Here is a 10,485-nt window from a genome sequence, read left to right on the forward strand (position 1 = left end):
TTCTACTCATTTTTATTGTAATGCTATAGATGAATTAAAGAGGGCTATCAATGCACACTGTCAAATGATACAAAGACCACCTTATCCAAATGGAAACAATGTACATGTGATTACTTAACATGAAGCAAAGCCATATCTACCAGAGCACAGTTGCACAATTATTGATCTGAAATTGGCACGATGACAAGCTGCTCTGCAATTCTTCCTCCTCCCAATTAAGGTGTCTCTCTTGAACTGATTGAAAGCTGTTTGATAAGTATACTTTTTTTCAAGATGGTGTTCTCAGTTGGGGGTCTTTTTATTAAACTGAAATTCCATCATTAGCTTTGACTAGCACCAGCTGCTGTATAAATTCTGTGTTGATGGAGATCTCCACTGGTATTCCAAATATTGCAGGTGAATCTCTGACTCCAAATCCTCAATCATGCAGTATGAATAATTAACATCTGATGAATGCAGAATAGAAAGGACTCTCATTAGAAGACATAGTACTGGGGCCACAATCTCACCAGGGCTCCTTAGAACATGAAGCCAAACAGGATTTTAAATATAAAGGTTATGTTTCTAAGTTTCTTCAATTCCTAATTTCCCCCTATACCTAATTACAATGAGGAAGTTAGGACTGAACAGTGCTTAGCTAAAGGCCCCTGAAAGGCTCAAGGAAGATTGCAGATGAAGGGGCAGAAAGAATGTAAGAGTCACTGAATAGGAGAAGTGCTGTGGAACACTGTCTTCTAGACATGGTGTGGCCATTGCATTAGTGAACTCACAATAGCTATCCTTACCTGCACAAGACTGGACCCATCAATATTCCAACATGGATAAGAAGAGATCATGAGGCCCTACCCCTCTCCAAGGAGCTATTGGAACTTAATTTGCTGGGGAAAGAAGAAACATTTTCTTCAGTGACGTAGCCTATGCTCTGCAAATAATTCCCCTCATTCAAGCAACCCTAATTAGACAAAAAGGGCATTAAGGTAGAACTATACAAGTTGTGAAGAAGAAAGTATCCAGTGGGAGGTGACAGGGAACAAAAGAAGATAATAGAAGGTGAATATGATAAAAATAAATTATATGCAGGGCTGGAGAGATGGCTTAGCGGTTAAGCGCTTGCCTGTGAAGCCTAAGGACCCTGGTTTGAGGCTCGGTTCCCCAGGTCCCACGTTAGCCAGATGCACAAGGGGGCGCATGCGTCTGGAGTTCGTTTGCAGAGGCTGGAAGCCCTGGCACGCCCATTCTCTCTCTCTCTCCCTCTCTCTGTCTTTCTCTCTGTGTCTGTCGCTCTCAAATAAATAAATAAATAATTTTAAAAAATAAATTATATACGTGTATAAAAATCGTCAATGAACTTTAAATAATATTATAGGAAGGTTCATTATAAATAATGTTCAATTTTAAAAACATCTAACTTGTACTCAAGGTGTACCAAACAGAACTTTTCCTAAAGGTATTTATACTTCAGAAGATATATCTTAAACAATAATAAACTTGAAATCATAAAATACATTAAAATAAAACATGCCATTATGACACAATTGGGAAAAGTAGAATGCTCTAGAGTTCAATTTCTAAGCCTCAGTTTATTCATCTATAAAATGAGGATAGCGTGACTATTAGGTTTGTAGAATTGCTTCATGTACTGAGACAATGCATATACAATACTGAGTGTTTATTTTCTACTTCTGAATAACAAATTATCGCATCCTAAGTGATGAAAAACAACAGCTATTTATTTATGACCTCACAGTTTCCAAAGGTCAGAGCAGGGCTTAGACAGGTGTTCTGCTTAGAGTGTTACAGAATTGTAATACAAGGTATCTCCTAGACTGTGTTCTAGTCTGGATGCTTACCTGGGAGAGAAATCCCTTCAAAGCTCACTTGAGTTCTTTATGGACTTTGGCTCCCAGAGCAAGGACCGAGGCTCCTCATGGATTTCTGGAGGAGTGGGTGGAGGGACATCACCATGTGGGTCTCCCCAGCATGGCTGCTTACTTCATAAGCCAGCAACAGGCCTGTAGAGTGAATCTGCTGGAAAAACATTCTTATATTATATAATATGATCATAGGAAAGATACCATATCACTTTTGCCATACAAATATAACCCAGATATTGCCAACACTCAAGAGTGAGCACCAGCAAGTAGATATCATTGAGGGCCACCCTAGAACCTTTGTGCCACATAGAGTAAATTAATGAACAATGAGTGCATAGGTTAATGAACAAATTGAAGAATGAAATTAGGTGTGGATGGTATAAGCCATAGATAGTTTGCATGGCATAGAAAACAAAATAAGTCTAAATTCAGGATAAACAGGGAAATAAGAACTTCTCAGTTGAAATAATCATAAAAGTATTCAACCCTTATAAAAATAATGTGTTGAAGTTATGAGACCTGGGCTTTAGGGGTCCAGGAAATGTCAGAGTAAGTTCTTGGAGACAGTGTGGAACTAATACTGAAGGTAGTAACACTATGGACCACTTTCTTCTTATATCTTCCTGTATTTTCAAGACATAAGAATGGGTAAGAACTTTTTTGAATAGGCATCTAGTCACCAGGGAAAAACAGGTCAACAATTGACAATTGGGACTTGATGAAATTAAAAGGCTTCTGTGAATCAAAAGAAAGAATTACCTGAGTGAAAAGATAGGAGAAAATCTTTGCCAGATTGCCAGATACACACCTGATAAAGGGTTAATACCTAGAATATACAAAGACCTAAAAAAAAAAAAAGTCCTAAACAATGCCAAAATAGCCGAATCAAAAAGTGGGCAAGTGCTAGAGAGATGGCTTAGAGATTAAGGTGCTTGCCTGCAATGCCCAATGACCTGGGTTCAATTCCCAAGTACCCATGTAAAGCCAGATACACAAAATGGTACATGCATCTGGAGTTCATTTGCAAGGGGTTAGAGACCCTGGCACAACCAAACCCCTTCTCTTTTTGGAAGTAAACAAATAAAATCTTAAAATGTGGGCTAAAGAACTAAAGAGAGTTATCAGAAGAAGAAATATAGACTAGGTGTGGTGACACCATGCTTTTAATCCCAGCACTTGGGAGGCAGAGATAGGAAGATTGCTGTGAGTTTGAGGCCAGTTTGAGACTATGAGACTACACAGTGAATTACAGATCAGCCTGGGCTAGAGTGGTACCCTACCTCAAAGAAAGAAGAGGAGGAAGAGGAAGAAGGGGAGAGGGAAAAAGACAAAAGGGAAACAGATGGCCAATAAGTAATAAAATGTGTTTATCATTCTTAGCCATGGAAAATTCAAATTAGAATCACTTTGAGATCCCATCCCACCCATATCAGAATATTCTTCATCAAGAAAACAAGTAACAATAAATTTTGGTAAGAGTGTGGGGAAAGAGGCTCACTTATTCCCTGTTGGTAGGAATGTAAACAGGTACAGCCACTATGGAAATCAGTGTGGAGGTTTCTCAAAAGCTAAAAATGGAACTGTCATATTTATATTACTTGTAAGTATATACCCAAAGGACTCTATACCCTCCTATAGAGATATCTGCTCATCCATGTTTATTGCTGTTTTCTTTATAATATCAAGGAAGTGGAGTCAGTCTAGAAATCCATGAACTGAGGGGTGGATAATGAAAGTATGGTACATATAATATAATGGGATTCTACTCAGCCATAAAGAAAAATGGAATTTGTTAGCAAATGGATGAACTGTAAAATGTTATATTAAGTGAGATATTCCAGGGCCACAAAGACAAACAGCACATATTCTTTTTCATATGTATATCCTAGCTTAGAACCTTTATATATGTGTTGTAAGAGTGTGTATATGCCAAGAAACTAGAAAGAGTCCCATGAGTGGAGGGAGTGGAGGAGAGGCTTCAAAGAAGAAGGGTAAGTAATCTTAAGTAATATGAAAGTCAAAGGGGAAATACCAAGGGTGGGAGGGTGAAAGCAAGGTCAAGGGCAGGAAGACAGGCAGAGGAGAGGTAGGGGAAGAGAGGAGGGAGAAGCCTAACCAACACTAAATACATGTTTAATAAAGATCTTTTTAAGATAAAAAAAATTAAGAAAAAACTGTTGGGTATTTTTTTGTATGATGCTTACCCAGTTCTGGTTTGGTAATGATCTCTGATCATTGTATTTGTTTCTTAGTTCATAGTCATTAAGGAATCTTTGTTATACCCTGGGATATTTCAAGAATTCTTCCAGTAATTCACCTTTATTAGACTTATGAAATTATAATATTTATTTCCTGAAGAGAAAAAAAATCATAAAAATATATTTTGAAGAATTACTTTCTTACAGGTACATAGAAGAGAAAGTCAATATAAGTGCTTGAACATTAAAGATGCACAAATATAATAAAATTTAAAAGTGTGAGAGGCACAAGTTTTTATTTTTTAAAAGATGTGGTTCTTTGCTTAGAATTGAAGCAAAAGGAGAAATTAAAAATGAATTAAAATTATCAAATATAGTTCCATAAGCTTTTCCTTCAAAATGGTGGAAATAATTAACTATAAAAATAAAAACATACACTACAATGTTATCTCAAAGCATATGAAAATGTATTAAAACTTACATATGAACATTGCCAATACTCCCAATGGATACACAGGCAATGTAAAAGACTATGTGATTCATGTACAGAAAAATATGAATGCTAATAAAAAATTTTTAAATATTTTAATAGAAATAGGACAGAAGCCTTATAAGCAAAAAATTTAAGTGACAAACCATACTTTTTATTTTGCCAGCTGGTTATTGTAAAATGATAGATTAAACAATATAATACATTACATTAGTATTACTTACCAAACACCTGGTGTATCTTATAGCTCACCCTGGGCAGATGGATGTTTGATGATAATTAACTCTCAGTTAGTCAATGATGAAAGCTATAATAAATGACTGGAGTCCCCACATAATCAAAAAACTTCTTTTGAGGTCATAGGTTCATAGGAACGTGAAGCTGACATAGAGAGGAAAGCTACTTAGAATCCTCTCAGATTTATTTCTACTTCTCTGAAGGCTGGAAAACAGTAAAGCAGGAATATATTGGATGTGCAAATGATAAGGAACATAAGCAAATGGGCTGGATACTCCACAGAAGAGGTTCCGCTCAACAATGGGGTCTGCACCTCTATTTCAATGAACCTTCTCATGACTATACCTCCTCTGTGGCCTCCTTCTTTGTAACTGTTGCTGGATGCAGCATGACAGCACTGCATGGTGACATAGGTTCTGTTCTTCCCAGTGTAGGGTAGACTGAGTAGTTCATACTGATGGTAACATGCCTGATGTTTGTCCACATGTGCCGTCAGATCTCTGCAAAAGTATTATGTGTCATGGCTGGGAATGGAAAAGTTAACAATTAAATGGAGCATTTGTTGCTGCCATTAGAGTTATTTTTCTCTTCAATGAGAATTAAACAGACAGGGATGGGATTGTTCCTGGAATCTAGAGGGACTTTCTTGTGGTGTCAGAGGGTAGACACTTGTGGGTCAGCTGCAGCATATTGTGAGAGAATAAGGGCCAGTCAGAGTAGGGCAGTTCCTATGGATACTGATGATGGACAGAGAGCAGATGATTTCTAAGATGGTGTCTGACAGCCACTGGCAGGGCCTGTGGTTTTCAACTCTCAGCAAACTAGCTACAAAATATTTAGGAACCTCTTCAAACCAGTGCCAGTCACCACCTTCCATGACTAAAGGCCTGAGACAGGCCAGGGGAACAAAACAAGTCAAGAAGGAAATGGAGGCAGAAGCTAGAGGGCTGAGCAAGTGGTGGTTACAGTACCTTTCCAAGAGAAGCCAATTGTTAACATGCTCTGGAAAAGAAGGAAATTACTACACAGACCTTCAAAGGGATCATATGACTATTGATTTGTTCTCTGTACTTGGCCCAGATAAAGACTAGTTAGTTGTCCCTGCTGATTCCCACTGATTTCTTTCCTATAAAAATATACTTGAGTTTTGATCCTTCAAATATGGTTCCTGTAGTCTCTTCAGTAGCCCATCCATGGTGTAGTTTTATTACTCTTCTCTGCACCTCATGAATCTTCAGCATGTTTGCTTTTATCAATATTACTTTAGACTGAACTTTTAGAACACAGAGGATTAAATCTGAGTAGTTCTCTTTGATCAATATAGAAGCACTGTAACCAATTAGAGTCAATATTTTTAATATGGAGACAATAATACTCACAAAATGTACAATAATGAATGAGAACATAAAGCCATTATTATTTGAATTATCAATAGGACTTGAAAAGTCAGTCTCTGCGATGGAGAGATTGCTCAGTGGTTAAGGTGCTTGTCTGCAATGATTGACAATCCAAGTTTGATTCCCCAGTACCCACGTGAAGCCAGATGCACAAAGGGGCTAGAGGTCCTGGCATACCCATTCTCACCCTTGAAAACAGAAAAAGAAAAGTTAGTCTCTACTGATAAGAAAATAGTATTACCTCTAACTATTTTTATTTAGAGAGAGAGTGTGTGTATGTGCGTTTTCATTTCCCAAGCTAGCTGGCCTGTGAGCTTTAGGGTAATTCTGTTTCCACTTCCCTTGCATTGGTAGATAGGCTTGCTGGAAATTACAGATGCTTGAGCTACAGAGAATCCAGCATTTCTATAAGGGTACTGAGAATCCAAACTCAGGTACTCACACTAGCACAGCATGTGCTTTATCCACTGAGCCATCTCCCAGACTCATTTTATTTCCAATTCTCAATGTGAACTCACCTTTATTATTCCTCTTAAAGTATTTGCAATCCTATGTCTACAAGCAGAACATAGGAAAAGATCAGCAATGTGAACAAAGGTATATGTATAAACACAAGGGTGTTTATATATGCCTAACTATGGGGAAATAGCCAAGACACCTGTAAAATGCAGTAGCTAACCATTATCAAAAAATCATAGTTTAAAAATATGATAGTTAAGTTCTGCTGTCAACTTGATCTGACTAGGAATCCATGGACATTTCTCTTGGATGGGTCTTTGAGGTTGCTTGCGGGAAGGATTAGCTGAATGGGGAAGTCCTTCCTCCAGATTGAGCCCTTTCCCCAGAATAGGCAGCCTTCCTGGTGGTGAGCTTTATATAAGGAAGCTCATCCTACCCAGCTGCCTGTGCTGCTTGCTGGTGAGTGCCTTCACTTGCTTTTGCATCAATCCTGTTCTGCTATCTTTTCATCAGAACTGGAACCAAATTTTCTCAATCTTCCGACATGCACTGAAGACCAGTAGCTCTCCAGGAAGCCTTCAGGCCTTCAGTGCTGGACCGGACTGCTGAGGCTACAGGGTTCCTTGACTCTCAAGTATGCAGACTGCTATTGTTGGACTGCCTTAAACTAATCCATTAAATTCCCTTTTTAATACCAATTAATTCTATTGGTTCTTTACCTCTAAAGACCTCCAATACAAAACTTTAACAGAAAAATGCTTACATCAAAAACAGAGCATGCATTTTTGAGCAATGTTCTCTTAAAGCATAGGGAGGGAAATAAAAAGAAATAAAATAAGGGTCTAAAGATATGGCTCAGCAGTTAAGGTGTTTGCTTCCAAAGCCTAATGTTCTGGGTTTGATTTCCCAGTAGCCATGTAAAGCCAGATGCACAAAGTGGTGCACACATCTGGAGTTTGCAGTGTCTCAAGGCCCAGGTGTACCCATACATCCTTTCTCTCTCTCCCTCTTTCTCTCTCTTTCTCTATGGATCTCTATGCATGTAAACAAATAAAAATATTTTTAAAGAAATAAGTAAAAATTAAAAAGTGAGATGACTTCTAAATGATGGTAGAGAAATGAAACAAAAAGAAAAAAACAAGAGAAATTGTTTAAAGGTGAGCAATGATAAAATAGAATGAGTCAGATGGAAGTAAGAAAAGGGAACTATGTGTAAGCACCAAAGTTTCAAATCCTGTCAGTGACTGTCTTTAATAATGAAGATAATTATTTGAACAAGGCTATGTGGGAGAGAGCTTGGGATACTCTGAGTGAAAACATAAAGACTCGACTATAGATAGGAACAGATAACCATTGAATATGGCTGAAAGTGGGACTTTGTGATGTAGCTAGAGCTGGGTAATGGCACATGTCTCTAATCCCAGCATTTGGGAGACCATGTAAGGATAATCACAGCTAGTTCAAGGTCATCCTGGGTTACATAGTGAATACCAAACCATCCAAGGCTAAGGCTATATAACAAGATCCTTTCTCAGAAAGAGAATTTGTCAAAAAAAAAAAAAAAAAGAATTTGTCACACAAAACTCCCTGTTGGCATCATGGACACATTTGGAAAGAGGCATGGGAGACATTAGGCTTATTTCTACTAGCTTCTAAACCTAAATTAGCATATGGAAGTATATTGGAACTTTCTGAAACTGTAAGTGTGCAGTCAAAAGACCATGGTGGCACATGCCTTGAATCCCAGCAGAGGTAGGAGGATTGCTGTGAGTTTGAGGTCAGCCTGAGACTACATAGTGAATTCCAGATCAGCCTGGGCTAGAGCAAAATCCTACCCTGAAAAACCAAAAACAAAACAAAACAAAAAAAAAAGGCACAGGCCAAACACACATATCAGGTTGTAAATAAGAACAAAATGAGTCCAAACAGAATATGGGCAATGTGTAGAGAATGAGGTCCCCTGCAGGCCCCATGCTTGGTGCTTTACATGGCCTTCCTCATCCCTTGCTGTATATAGTGCTTTGCACCAGCATGAGCTCTATCCCCTGACCCTGCCTTAGTTCTGTTGTATGGGCAGCGCTGCCATCCTCTGATGCATACAACAACATTTAAGTGTTCTTCATCCTTGACTTACCTTCTAACTATGATACTCCCCTATTCTGTCCTCCTCTCCAAAGCCCGAGTTCTGTGGTCACCTACAATGGAGAATTCGTACCCCTACTCTCCCAGTCCTTCCCACTTGGTACCATGCTGTCTGCCTTCTTTCAAAAGCAGCTTCCCTCGGTTTTTACCAGGAGCTCCTTGTGAGTAAAAGTGATTGAATATTTTCTGTTCTTTACCTTACATGGTGTGGTGGTTGGATTCAAGTGTCCCCCATAAACTTACGTGTTCTAAATGCTAGGCCCCTAGCTGGTGGCAATTTGAGAATTGGAGCCTCCTGGAGGCGATGTATTGTTAGGGACGAGCTTCTGGGTGTTGTAGCCAGCTTCCCCTTGCCAGCGTTTGGCATACTCTCCTGCTGCTGTTGTCTACTTGATGTTGGCCAGTAGGTGATGTCCACCCTCTTCTCATGCCATCATTTTCCCTGTCATCATGGAGCTTCCCCTCTATAAGAAAAAAATAAACCCTTTCCTCCCACAAGCTGCTCTTGGTCAGAGGTTTTCTGCCAGAAACTTAAAACTGACTGCAGCACATGGCTTTTGAGGCACGTTAGCCTGTGAGATTCAGTTTTATCGTTACATATTTAGCCCCTTAAGACACACTTCACAACTTTTTTAGACTTAAAACTCAACATACTCCAAATTGAATTTATTGGCCACCAAAACCTATTGTTCTATATTTTCTCTTTTAGTAATGTCTAAGACATGAATGAGAACTATTAAGACCATTTCTCTGGGCTGGAGATATGGCTTAGCAGTTAAGGTGCTTTCCTGCAAAGCCAAAAGAGCCAGGTTCAAGTCTCCAGGACCAACATAAGCCAGATGCACAAGGTGTCACATGCATCTGGAGTTCATTTGCAGTGGCTACTGGCCCTGGCACACCCATTCTCTCTCTCTCCCTCAAATAAATAAATGAAAATAAAATCTTTTTTAAAAGTGTATAACCTGTTATTATATATAAAATAAAATTTGTAAAAAGGACATTTATAAAGAAAGAACATTTTTTCTGAGCTCGCAAAGAAAAGTGAAAAAAATTTAAAATCTAAGAAGATTCTACTCTTAGATTTGTAGGTGAAAAATTCTTGCTCCAATTTAAAGATGTCAAATCTGAAAGACAAAAAAAAAATTATGGGTATAGTTTGAATCAGAAAGAGGGTCTGGGACTTCAGTTTTTGGACATAAGCCTAAAGAAAATTTCTCAGCCCTATATTAAAATATTGACAAAATAATACACATTTATATATGGACATATTTTATTGAGGTAAAAATTTATATAACATACAATTGACCATTTGAAAGTATAAATTTCAATGGTGTTTGGTACATACGTGTTATTACATAAGCACTACTGTGCTGAAAGTTTTGAAATTCAAAAATAGAACACCTGTTCTCTTTAATTACTCCCTATTTTCCCTTCCTCTGTTTGCAATTAGGAAAGCCCTAATTGTTATAAGTTGAAATGCAACATACAAGGCATGTGTGGTAGTTTGAATGGATGTTCCCCAATAGATTCAGGAGTTCTATTAAAGCTTGTAATTGAGATCTCCAGCTGCCTGGCTGGAGGAGGTGTCACTGTGGGCAGATCCTGAGAACCAGACCTAAGCTTCCAACCTAAAATATGCAAAGGCAGAGCTCAGCCTGGTGTTCCTGAAGTCTGCTTGCTTGTGCTGG

General features: G+C 38.4%; 1 long non-coding RNA gene across 1 annotated transcript; it reads right to left on the bottom strand.

Moving 5' to 3' along the window:
• Positions 1-785: 785 nt before the first annotated feature.
• LOC123462035 lies at positions 786-4,207 on the bottom strand. Its single transcript, XR_006638054.1, has 3 exons — positions 4,079-4,207; positions 1,851-2,028; positions 786-878 (listed from the first exon to the last, which is right to left on the bottom strand). It is a non-coding gene; the product is annotated as an uncharacterized LOC123462035 (long non-coding RNA).
• Positions 4,208-10,485: the final 6,278 nt, after the last annotated feature.

Source organism: Jaculus jaculus, chromosome 7 (assembly GCF_020740685.1).
Source record: "Jaculus jaculus isolate mJacJac1 chromosome 7, mJacJac1.mat.Y.cur, whole genome shotgun sequence".
In the NCBI taxonomy this organism is placed as follows: domain Eukaryota; kingdom Metazoa; phylum Chordata; class Mammalia; order Rodentia; family Dipodidae; genus Jaculus; species Jaculus jaculus.